The following is a 12,221-nucleotide window of genomic DNA, read 5'->3' as shown; positions in this document are numbered from 1 at the left end:
CATCAACTTGACTTGTGGGACACACTGGACGTCCCCATTTTTATCCATTACCCACCAGGTGCACCCAGGTCCCTGCGCAAAAACGGTTCCACGGAGGGGTTTGCCCTTTCCAGAGGCTGGAAGGACCCACACCGCTTTTCCCAACATGCTCCTCACATGTACCACAGGGACCTTATCTCCCTCTATGGTCTGTAGGGAGCTGGACTGTGTAGGACCCTCTCGGTTGACTGATCCCCTAGTGTTGACCAACCAGGTGGCTTCTGCCAGATGCTTCTCCCAGCGCTTAAATGTCCTCCCACCCATTGCTCTCAACGTGGTTTTTAACAACCCGTTGTAGCGCTCGATCTTGCCAGCAGCTGGTGCATGGTAGGGGATATGGTAAATCCATTCAATGCCGTGTTCTTTGGCCCAGATACCCACAAGAGAATTTTTGAAATGACTCAATTTTCTCTGGAGTGCCATGTCGCCACAGGACTTATTTCTCGAGCCCTAAGATGGTGTTTCGGGCGGTAGCATGGGGTACTGCGTATGTCTCAAGCCACCCAGTGGTCGCCTCCACCATAGTGAGCACATAATGCTTACCATCGCGAGTTCGTGGCAAGGTGATATAATCAACCTGCCACGCCTCCCCATATTTATACTTTTCCCATCGCCCTTCCTGCCAGAGAGGTTTCATCCTCTTGGCCTGTTTAATTATGGCACGTGTCACAGTCATGGATAACCTGTGCAACGGCATCCATAGTTAAGTCCACCCCTCGGGCTCTAGCCCACTTCTAGGTCGCATCCCTTCCTTGATGGCCTGAGGTATCATGGGCCCACCGAGCTAAAAATAGCTCTCCTTTGTTCTGCCAGTCCAAGTCTATCTGAGACACCTCAATTCTGGCAGCTCGATCTACCTGATGGTTATTTTTCTGTTCTTCAGTAGCTCGATTCTTGGGCACATGAGCATCTACGTGATGCACCTTTACACCCAACTTTTTTGTTGGGGCAACAATGTCTTTCCACAGTTCAGCAGCCCAAATAGGTTTACGCTTCCGTTGCCAGTTGTCCTTTTCCCACTGCTGCAACCACCCCCATAAAGCATTTGCCACCATCCAAGAGTCAGTGTAAAGATATAACATCAGCCACCTCTCCCGTTCAGCCACATCTAAGGCCAGCTCGACAGCCTTTACCTCCACAAATTGGCTTGACTCTCCTCCTTTGGTGGCCTCTGCAACTCGTCGTGTGGGGCTCCACACAGCAGCCTTCCATCTGTGATGCTTCCCAACGATACGACACAATCCATCAGTGAACAGGGCATATGTCTTCATTTTCTGTTAGTTCATTATATAGTGGGGCCTCTTTAGCACGTGGTATCTCCTCTGATGGTGATGTTCCAAATTTCTTGCCTTCAGGCCAGTCCATGATCACCTCCAGGATTCCTGGACGGTTGAGGTTCCCCATCTGAGCTCGCTGGGTAATCAGCGCAATCCACTTACTCCAGGTGGCATCAGTAGCATGATGGGTGGGGGGAACCTTTCCTTTGAACATCCAGTTCAGCACTGGCAGTCGAGGTGCCAGGAGGAGCTGTGTCTCAGTACCAATTACTTCAGAGGCAGCTCGAACCCCCTCGTATGCTGCCAAAATCTCCTTCTCAGTTGCAGTGTAGCACTCCTCTGAACCCCTGTACACTCTGTTCCAAAATCCCAGGGGTCGGCCTCGGGTTTCCCCAGAAGCTCTTTGCCACTGATCCCAAGTGGGACCTTTCTCTCCAGCAGCAGTGTAGAGGATGTTTTTCACATCCTGTCCCATCCGTTCTGGCCCCAGGGCCATAGCACAGGCTATCTCCTGCTTGATTTGCTCAAAGGCCTGCTGCTGTTCAGGACCCCATGCAAAATTATTCTTTTTCCGAGTCACTTGATAGAGGGGGCTTACTATGAGGCTGTAGTTTGGGATGTGCATCCTCCAAAAACCTACTACACCCAGAAAAGACTGTGTCTCTTTCTTGCTAGTGGGTGGTGACATACTGGTGATTTTGTCAATCACATCTCCTGGAATGTGACGACGTCCATCTTGCCATTTTACTCCTAGGAACTGAATTTCTTGGGCAGGTCCCTTCACTTTGTTCCGTTTAATAGCAAAACCAGCACCCAGAAGAATTTGGATTATTCGCTCTCCTTTTTTAAAAACTTCCTCTGCTGTATCACCCCACACAACAATGTCATCAATATACTGGAGGTGCTCAGGTGCCCCACCCTGTTCGAGTGTGGTTTGAATCAGCCCATGGCAGATGGTTGGGCTGTGTTTCCACCCCTGGGGCAAACGGTTCCAGGTGTACTGAACGCCCCTCCAGGTGAAAGCAAACTGTGGTCTGCACTCTGTGGCCAAAGGAATTGAGAAGAAGGCATTGGCAATGTCAATGGTGGCATACCACTTGGCTGCTTTTGACTCCAGTTCATATTGCAGCTCCAACATATCTGGCACAGCAGCACTCAGTGGGGGTGTGACTTCATTCAGGCCACGGTAATCTACCGTCAGCCTCCATTCTCCACTGGCTTTACGCACCGGCCATATGGGGCTGTTAAAAGGTGAGTGAGTTTTGCTGGTCACTCCCTGTCTCTAGCTGACGGATCAAGTCATGAATGGGGAGCAAGGAATCCCTGTTGGTGCAGTACTGCCGTCTGTGGACTGTTTTTGTAGCAGTAGGTACCTGCTGCTCCTTTACTTTCAGTACCCCCACAACAGACAGATCTTCTGACAGGCCAGGTAAAACAGACAGCTGCTGAATGTTGTCTGCATCTACAGCAGCTATTCCAAAAGCCCATCGGTACCCCTTGGGATCCTTGAAATGTCCCCTTCTGAGATAGTCAATACCGAGTATGCATGGAGCCCCCTGTCCAGTCACTATGGGATGCTTCTGCCAGGTTTTACCGGTGAGGCTTATTTCTGCCTCCAGCACAGACAGTTCCTGAGAACCCCCAGTCACTCCAGAAATATGAATCAATTCTGTCCCTTTATAACTCGAGGGCATCAGAGTGCACTGTGCACCAGTGTCCACCAGTGCCTTATATCTTTGTGGCTCTGATGTGCCAGGCCATCTAATCCACACAGTCCAATACACTCTATTGTCCCTTTCCCCCACCTAGCTGAGGGCAGGGCCCCTCTATTGGTTACCTGCAGTGACAGGAGCAATTTCGTTGGTGGCTGATCTCTGCTGTAGTCCTCTTACCCGTGCTCGCAGTGCAGGAATGTTTTTTTTATGCCACTTCCTCATATCCTCTCCGTTCTCTCATAAGAAGCTCCACATGGCCACACGTGACATGACGTTACTGCTGTCATTTGCTCAAGGAGAGGTGGTTATCTTTGGTGGCCAAGACTTTCATCAGTTTGATCAACTGCTTCATCAGATTCTTTGGGTCATGCTTGTCTTCATCAGGTGTTGCCAATACTGACACAGGTTCATCCCTATTAATCAGTAAGTGTACTTGCGTACCTCTCTGGTGCTGTTTCTGGGAGCTTACGATATACATCAGGTGTACACCTTACTTTCTCAGGATCACGGTCCTGGTGTGGATTGTTAGGGACGAAATTGGGATCATACAGCATCTCTACTACAGCTGTTTCTCTCAAAAATTGGATGCCTTTCTCCATGGTGTTCCATCTTTCCACCTTAGGCTCCAGATCATCTTTGTTAGGATATCTATCCTTTACAGCCACTAGTACTCATTCCCAGAGGGTAGCAACTCCACTCAGACATCTACTAATCCCTCTGTTGATAACTGGGTCTCGAGCAATGCTTCCCAGTTGGCGGGCTTCACTGCCATCTAGGGACACACTGCTGGCACCGTTGTCCCAACACCAGGTGACAACAGGTTCATCTGAGCGCCGTACAAACTCCTTTCTTGAACCTTGTATTTCAGTCATCTTTAGGGGCCAACGAATAGTGGTAACAGTGACTCCATCATCATCGCTGTCTTCTCCATGTCTCTCACTTTTCTTAGTGGCCTTTCTAGGTGGTGGTGGTGGTGCTGAGGAGGGCCCCTCGCCTGGATCTTCCTTTTCTTTCTCTGCTTCTTCTTTCCATTCTAGGCGCGAGGACACCCGTGTCCATTTCTGGCCTTCCACAGGGGCAACCAACACTGATACCGGTGCTTCCAGTGATTGGTCAGGTCTAACTTCGAGCTTTCCATTTTTGCTTAGGACTTCGGTTTGGAAACCATTCTCTCCAGAATATCAATTATAGCTCGATAAGCACAAGCCAGACCCCAAACAATCCATTCCTTCTCATATCGTCCTGAGTCACATGGCTCCTTACCTAAACACTCACTGAATTTCTCAGGATCCTACAGGTGCTCAAGATCAAAGTTGCATAACACCGGGGGTCCCCACACTTCTAATTTCTTTCCTAATTTTTTCCATCTTCCCTGCCATTCAACACTCTCTGGTTTTGAGGAAAGCTTCCTCCACATGATATAAATTACTGTTGCAGAGAGCGCATGCAGAAAAATGGATAACACAGTTGCCAGGCTGGCATCCTGAACACAGGTAAAGACCTGAAAAGAGTAACTGGAAACCAATCCAAATGCCATATAGTCTGTCACATTAGCCAGGGTGTTTAGGCAGGAGGCAGGTAACCCCATCAGCACACTAAAGTAGCTGTATGCACATATGACTCCGGTGCTGAACGCGAGGAGCTTAAAAAGACGCCAGCATGCTGTAAGGTACGTGAAAACCCTTAGTCCACTTAGCACCAGTTCTACAATGGAGTACCAATACTGCATTGCCCACATTCTCCACCAATAATTATCACAGTGTTATCCGTGACAGTGACCCAAGGGAAACCGAGAAGGGAGAGAGAAAAGAAAGAGAAAAAAACAAAAAAAAAAACTGCAGTGGCCACTTTACCCCCCGGAGCAGAGCTGTGCGTGCCAGAGGGAGGGGGAAACGGAGGGAATAGATGGGTCTGCAAAAAACAACAGCACGATTTCAGAAGGAACGGTAACTTTACTAAATCTAACAAAATTGAACAATTGAGAGAGAAATGAAGTTTCCAAACCAAAAGCTGTGAGCTTACGTTAGGGAGGAAGTGCAGGGGAAGCACACGTGCTGAACCTCCACAGCCGCTGAGAGAGAAGGCGCCCAGGCAGAGCTCGGCCTGGCATCCGGGGCGGAGCTCCGCCCCTCTGCTGCTCCCACAGCATTAACTCCTTCACTGCTGCGTGATGCTCTGATGTGGAATACCGGCATCAACACCACAACAGCTATGCCGAGAGGTCTGCCTTTCCAGTAAGATGAATGTTGATGCCATACTTTAGAAAGTAACTTCTGAGAAAAAGAAGAAAAAAGGTGCATGAAGAACACTGTTTTGGAATCAACGATATTAAGTTTAGAGCCATGAAATTTGTTTGTGGAAAGGAGATGTCCTTTTGGAGTCTTATAAAAAGAGCCTGCAACAGAACTGTTTGCTTTTTCTTGCGTAGCAAAGACAGTTGTGTAGCACAATGTTTTAAGATTCAACAATGTTCATTTACAGAACACAGGTTTCATGTTTTTAGACATACCAAAACAGCTCTGTCAAGCAACATGTATCTTGAGTGAGTTGCTGAAGTATTAGAGCGGTTTATCACATACTACTTATGTTCAGTGTCTTTTGAGTTCACAATAATATTACCTTCTTTTTTTTTTCTCTAGTTTTAATGTAACAGTTGCACCACTTTGCATGGAAAACCATACCTGACATAGCTACTGTAGACTTAAGTGGTAGCTGGAACCACTCTTGAAGGGCTGCTTTATCATTTTTAATTGTACTTGGCCGTAGGACTGTAGTGTTCTTGGGTGTATTGCATGGGCTGCATTATCTACAGCATTGTACAATAACAACTCTAGAAAAGGCAGTATACTTCACTGATGCTTGTCTGGTAATATCACTTCTGTGTTATAATGGAAGGTTTTTTTGTGACGTATGAAATTTGTGTTTTTTATATAGACAAGTATGGTTTAGACTAGTGTTGTGGTAATGCCTGTTCTCATCTGTAAATAGTTACATATGTACACAAGATATACTACTTTTGAACTTCTGATTTTTATTGCGGTGTTCAGTCTTAGTTTTTACTTCACTATTAAAGAAATCTGGTTTTGCTTTAACATTGTTTGTTCTGTTATTAGATATGCAAACGTGTACAGATAGTTCATATTTATGTATTGCATATAATCACACTACCCAGCAGTTAGGCTTTATTGTATAATGTAAATAATAATAAAAAAATGTACAGAAGGAAATAATTCCTTTTCTGATAGCTCATTAATTTTAGTTACTGGTGTAATCCAAAGATGACACTGTTTAGGTTGGATGCAGAATTAATAATAGGTTTGCTTTGATGCCCCTTTTTCTTTCTTTTTTTTTTTCTTTTTTTTTTTTTTTGCTTAAGCTTAAGTTATTCACTTCCTGATTTGGATAGATTGGGTTTCTTCTCACCTCAGCAAGTCATGAGCTACTTGATGGACAAACAGGTGCCAGCAAACAGTGGTGTACTTGGAGAGAAAGTGTTCATGATCTTCGGAGATGGTATGCTTTTTTTCTTTTTTTGTCCTCCTACAAATTGTATTTCCAATGGATCTGTGATAGGTTGTAGCAGCAGGCCCATGGCAGGGTTATTGTTGGCATTGGCATCTGAATGGAGTTGTTAAATAAGACAGATTTACCCTTTCTTTTGTTAGAAAGACAAGTACAGTACATGGAGCATGTGTTAACTTGGAAGAAGAAATCTTCACTGATGTATGTTTTGTAAAAATTGCTTATGTTAAAATTGAAGAATGTGCATCCTAAAAATCAGCTAATGTTAACACTTGTGGTAACTTAATACTAAAGTATATGCCATCAGTGTGGGAGCAAGGACATGTTCTGGAACTGTTTCCTGGGAAAAATTTTACAACTTTATTGGGGAATTGCTTTAAAGCGTTATTCATTCTTCTACCTTCTGTAGGAAATTAAAATACTCCAAATGCAGCACCATTTTGTGTGTGTGTGTGTATAATATAAATATATATATACATAAAATATAGCTTTAAATATATGCATATATTTAAATATTTGTATATTTAAAGCTACAAAGAACCTTATAACTGGGTGTTTGAAAATAATGTCTGTACTGTCATGGTCATGTCTTCAGAAAGCTGGCTAAGGACTAGCCATGCTGATACTACTGGGAAATGACTGTTAGTCTCAGCCTTGCTATCTCTTTAATCATCTGAACAAAGGCTTTATTTTGGGAAGGTTTGCTGAAGTAACTGGTCTCAGTAGATCTGTGAATAAAAGTATGGAATGAAATATGCCTTGTAAAAACTTGAATTATATGTAAGTTGCCCACAAGTGGAGTACGAACATCTGTTTAAAAGTCTAAAGATCTACTGAGCTTTGTTCTATGCTAATAACATACACCATTCTGACCTGCTGGGGAGGAACTCTGAGAAGGATGTGGGCATGCCAGTGGCCATGAGCCAGCCATGTGCCTTTGTGGCCAAGAAGGCCAGTGATCCAGTGATGTCCTGGGGTGCTTTTAGAAAGAACTCTGCCACCAGGTTGAGGAAGGTTGTGCTTCCCGTCTACTATGCCCTGCTGGGGCCACATCTGCATCATAGTGTCTGGTTCTGGGTTTCCCAGTTCAGGAAGGACATGGAACTGCTGGAGAGAGGCTAGTGGAAGACCACAAAGATGATCAGGTCCTGGGGTATCTCCCTTACGAGGAAGGGCTGAGAGACCTGAGGCTGTTCCATCTGGAGAAGAGAGGGTTGACAGGGGGTGTTATGCTTATAAATGTTTAAAGTGCAGGAGTCAAGCAAATGGGGTCAGGCTCTTTTCAGCAATGCCCAGCAACAGAACAAGGGACAACAGGCATAAACTGGAACACAGTAAGTTCCATGCAAACATGAGGAAAAACTTATTTACTGTCAGGGTGACAGAGACCTGGAACAAGCTGTGGCAGGGGTGGTGGTTTCTCCCTCTCTGGAGATATCCAAACTTGCTTGGATGCTTTCCTGTGCAACCTGCTGTAGGAAACCAGCTTCAGCAGGTAGGGTTGGAGTAGATGGTCTCCAGAGGTCACTTCCAAAGTCATGCAGGATCCCTAATTCTGTTGAGGCACACTCAACATCCAAAGGTGGAGAAAGTTGGCAGTACATATTCCTTTAAAACAAACAACTGGTTTGTTTGCACCTAAATTAGAATATTTCAAAACAAATCATTGGTGTAGAATCACCAGTGTTGGAAAAGACCTCCAAGCTGATATAGCTGATCATATATTTTCCATCTAAACTACTCTTCCAGATAATAATTTTTTCCACCCTGAATCTCATCTGGCACAACCTCAAATCAAGGTATATCAGCTGGGTATACTTTGGCTAAAGAAGTATGCATATAAGCACACATTTTCAGATCTTCTCTCATCTGTCCACTATAACCATGGAGACTAGTATATATTCTTAAACAGCTGACTCCTACTGCACTGTCATTACGTTTTAATACAGAAGTATTAAAATACTTAGAAGGAGGAAGTGCCTTCTATGATGTCAAACACCAGCCATCCATCAAGCTGCTGTCACCTACTCTTTAGTTTTAAAGCAATATCTTCCAAGAAAGGAGCACCATCACTTCACATGACATTAGTTCTCATTTAACATTTGGCTGTCATGCTGATATGTTCCTAACTTATGCATAAGCATACTGTTCTTAGAAGAATCTGCTGACATCACCAGCTTGTGTACCAGTTGTCTGGAATGTTTTTTGTTAGGAAATAAAGAGGAACACACAAATTTAATATATTAAAGCTTTTGGTAACTAGAAGAGATCTGGTAATTGTCAGTTTTTTAAACATCTGTCTATCTGGTGTTGTAGCTGTGGTAATGTATTCCACAGTGTTCAGTTAATGACATCTGTTGCTGTTACATCTGAAAGACGAGCTTCCTATGGTATTTCCAACCTGTTGCTGTAAAGATCCCTTGTTAGATGAGCAGCCCAAAGACTTGGTTGGTTTTGCTTTTAAGAATGCAATGGACTTGAGAAGCCTAGATTACGCCCTGTAACCTTCCTGGTATTTAGTCTTTTGAAAATCAATTTCAGTAAGAGATTATTCATCCATGCATTTTGGAAGATCACTTGTTCTCATACCTCACATGCTAACATTTGTCAGATTTGTTAGCACAAGAAAGGCGTGACGCTGTTGGAGTGGCTCCAGAGGAGGCCACCAAGATATCAGAGGTCTCTGACAGGAACAGGCTGAGAGACCTGGGCTTGTTCAGCCTGGAGAATTGATAGCTGCAGGGAGATCTCATTGTAGCCTAGTACATAACAGGATCACACACTAAAACTGGGGGGACTCTTGTAGTGACAGGACAAAAGATAATGACTTTAAACTAAAAGAGAGAATCCAGAATCATAAAATCACAAAGGTTGAAGAAGACCTACAAGATCATTCAGTCCAACTGTCCACCTATCACCAATAGTTCTCTCTAAACTATGACCCTCAACTCGATGTCTGAATGTTCTTTAAATAACTCCAGGGTTGGTGACTCCACCAGCTCCCTGGGCAGACAATTCCAGTGCCTGAGCACTCTTTTGGAGAAGTATTTCCTAACATCCAGCCTGAATCTCCCCTGGTGCAACTTGAAGCCACTCCCTCTAGTCCTGTCGCTAATTACGAGAGTGTATGTGTGTATGTATGTATGTAGTATGTATGCAGTATGTATATATTCCCAAGTGGGAATAATTTGATATTTATTAAGTAAGTATGATCATTATATCTTGCATCTAAGTGCAAGCACGCAGACTAGAATATCTTGTGTAATCAATCCTGACCCAGGTCATGTTCATTCTTGTACTTAACTGATCCTACAGGCACCTAGAAGGGTCCTGTGGGGTCAAGCTCTCCCTCTCTGCACATGTTTCACAGGGCGGTTACCTTCAGCCTATGCCAAAGGAAAACATTTCCACAACCTGGGTATTCCAAGTGTGTGCCTCCTGCAGAATCCACAAGGATTTTTTTTTTTCAAGTTAATATTCCACATCTTAAAGGCCTCAACTGAACAGAAGCGTGACTTTGGCAGTTTATATACTGTGTTTAATAAGTGACCATCTCTCCATAAGGCTTACCCAAGTATCAGTGTAATATGACCTCTTCTAGCAGTAGAAGAGAGGCATATTTACTGAACGAACCACTAAGACTAGGTTTCTCATGAAAAATGTTCAAATCCAAGGAAGAAGTTAAGAATCATTGTACAACAGCTAAACATACTTACTTAATTGGATACCTCACCTACCAGGCATTCCACTTGCCCTTCCTCCAACTACTTGAAAATGTGGTTGCCTCTAAGTTGATATTATGCTTCTCCAGCCCTACAGCCAGACAATTGCATCATTATTTAGTTTACTCATAGGAGAAAATCTGTTTTAATATGTTTAATTCAGGGGCTTCTTTAGGTTTCTGAGCTTGTTTGGATAGGGCTGTGAGTACTCTGCTGGTACATCACTTTCAACATGCTATTCGTGGTTCAGGTATTTTCAGGTTCTTTCTGATGGTACAATAATGAAATAAGTATAAATAGACAGAACATGAACCAAAAGACAAACTGAAGCCATGATTCAGGATGGGGCCCTTCTCACAGCAGACCTTCTCTTTCAGCTTCATTATTCCACTGTAACCATAATGAATCTCAGGCCTTTTATCTAAGGTACATCCAGTCTCTGAAAGGCAAAAAAATGCCAGCCAGGTGTATTAGATATGTGCATTTGGACTCTTTAGTGGTTGACTGTGGATTTTATTGAAAATGGTCTGTACTATTTATTTCCTCTGAGTGTTCTGGTGATAGCATTCATGAGTTTCTTGGTGTAATCTTTTGCAAAAGTGGTATTAGAAGCTAAAGCCAACTCACTGCATGGTGAAAACACAGGTGAAAAGATGCTTGCTACAGATCAGTTGTTTCATCTTTGGAGAAGTGCTATGCCACTGTCTAACATTTTTGCCTTACTGCTGATTTTACAGTATAGCAAGACAGGATGAGAACCTTCTATGAACCTTCACTTGCAGTGTCACTGAGATTGGAAAACACACCTGAGGAAATTAGAGGCAATTTAATTCACTTCTTCTTGTTTCTGTTTATCTGTTCTTTACCACAGTGAACAGTTACATTTACACTGTTTAAAAAACTGTTAAATCCACTGATCCTGCCTCCACTTTCTAGATCTGACTCTTTTGAGTATACTCGATGTTTCACTGAGTATCACAGAAAATCATCATTTTCCTTGAACAGGCAGCAGTTTTACTATGGATTTGAAATTTTCTTTAGTAGGTCAACAGGAATTTTGATCATATGAGGAGCACAACAGGGGTTCCCAAAGGAGCCTGTGAAGTCATCTGTGCACCACATCATTTGACTTTGGTAATGCTTCTGGGACACCAGGTCAGACTAAGTTTAAACAGGATTAAATTAAAGTAGATTTTCCTGAGCTGTATTTTAAGTACCATGGAATTTGCATGAAGAGAAAGTAGGCTTATGGCCCCAGAAAAATCTTGATCTTCAGCTTCTCTGAAGGAGACTCAGTTCCTGTGATTGCTGTGGTGGACTTGCCTGATGGACAACATCTGTACCAATTTGTGCTTTTCTACAAGAGGCCCACCTTCTGACTGACCGTGTAGGACCAAGGACTTGGATCATTTTCTGGCTGGACACCACCAGTAAAGCTCTTAGAGAATTCACTAAGAGCTGAATTTAATGTGAGGAGGAGAAAGGGACAGACAAGTGTGTTGAAACCACCACAACGGGTTTGCATGGACTGCAGTGGAACTGCAGTTTCAATTTCAGCATCAAGATGAATTGGCTGGTAGCTTCTAGTACATAGCAGTGATGTGAAGGCTGCTGTTTGCCATCATGTACTTCAGGGTTTGCTAGAGTTCTTAACATGCAGGCTGCAGAAATGGGCTTACATTTGATTTAAGGTGGGGTTCTTGCTGATAGATAGGATTTTGATCTCTAATATGTAAGTATTTGACAATAAATAAGTGATCAGCTGTGGGAAAAGTTCACTAACTCCTCAGAAAGAATCTCTAGAGTTTGGAAATTATATAATGTGAGGAAACAGCCTCAAGGTCCATGTTAATTTACTCAACATTTAATGTAAGCAGAGGCTGTTGTGTTTAACAGTTTGCCATTTGGTGTGGGTGAATCACATGTCAGCACAGTCACCATCCCTC

The sequence above is a fragment of the Cyrtonyx montezumae genome, unplaced genomic scaffold (genome assembly GCF_038088225.1).
Source record: "Cyrtonyx montezumae isolate F1298 unplaced genomic scaffold, pur_monq_1.0 scaffold_36, whole genome shotgun sequence".
Taxonomy (NCBI): domain Eukaryota; kingdom Metazoa; phylum Chordata; class Aves; order Galliformes; family Odontophoridae; genus Cyrtonyx; species Cyrtonyx montezumae.
Note: the sequence above shows the minus strand (reverse complement) of the source record.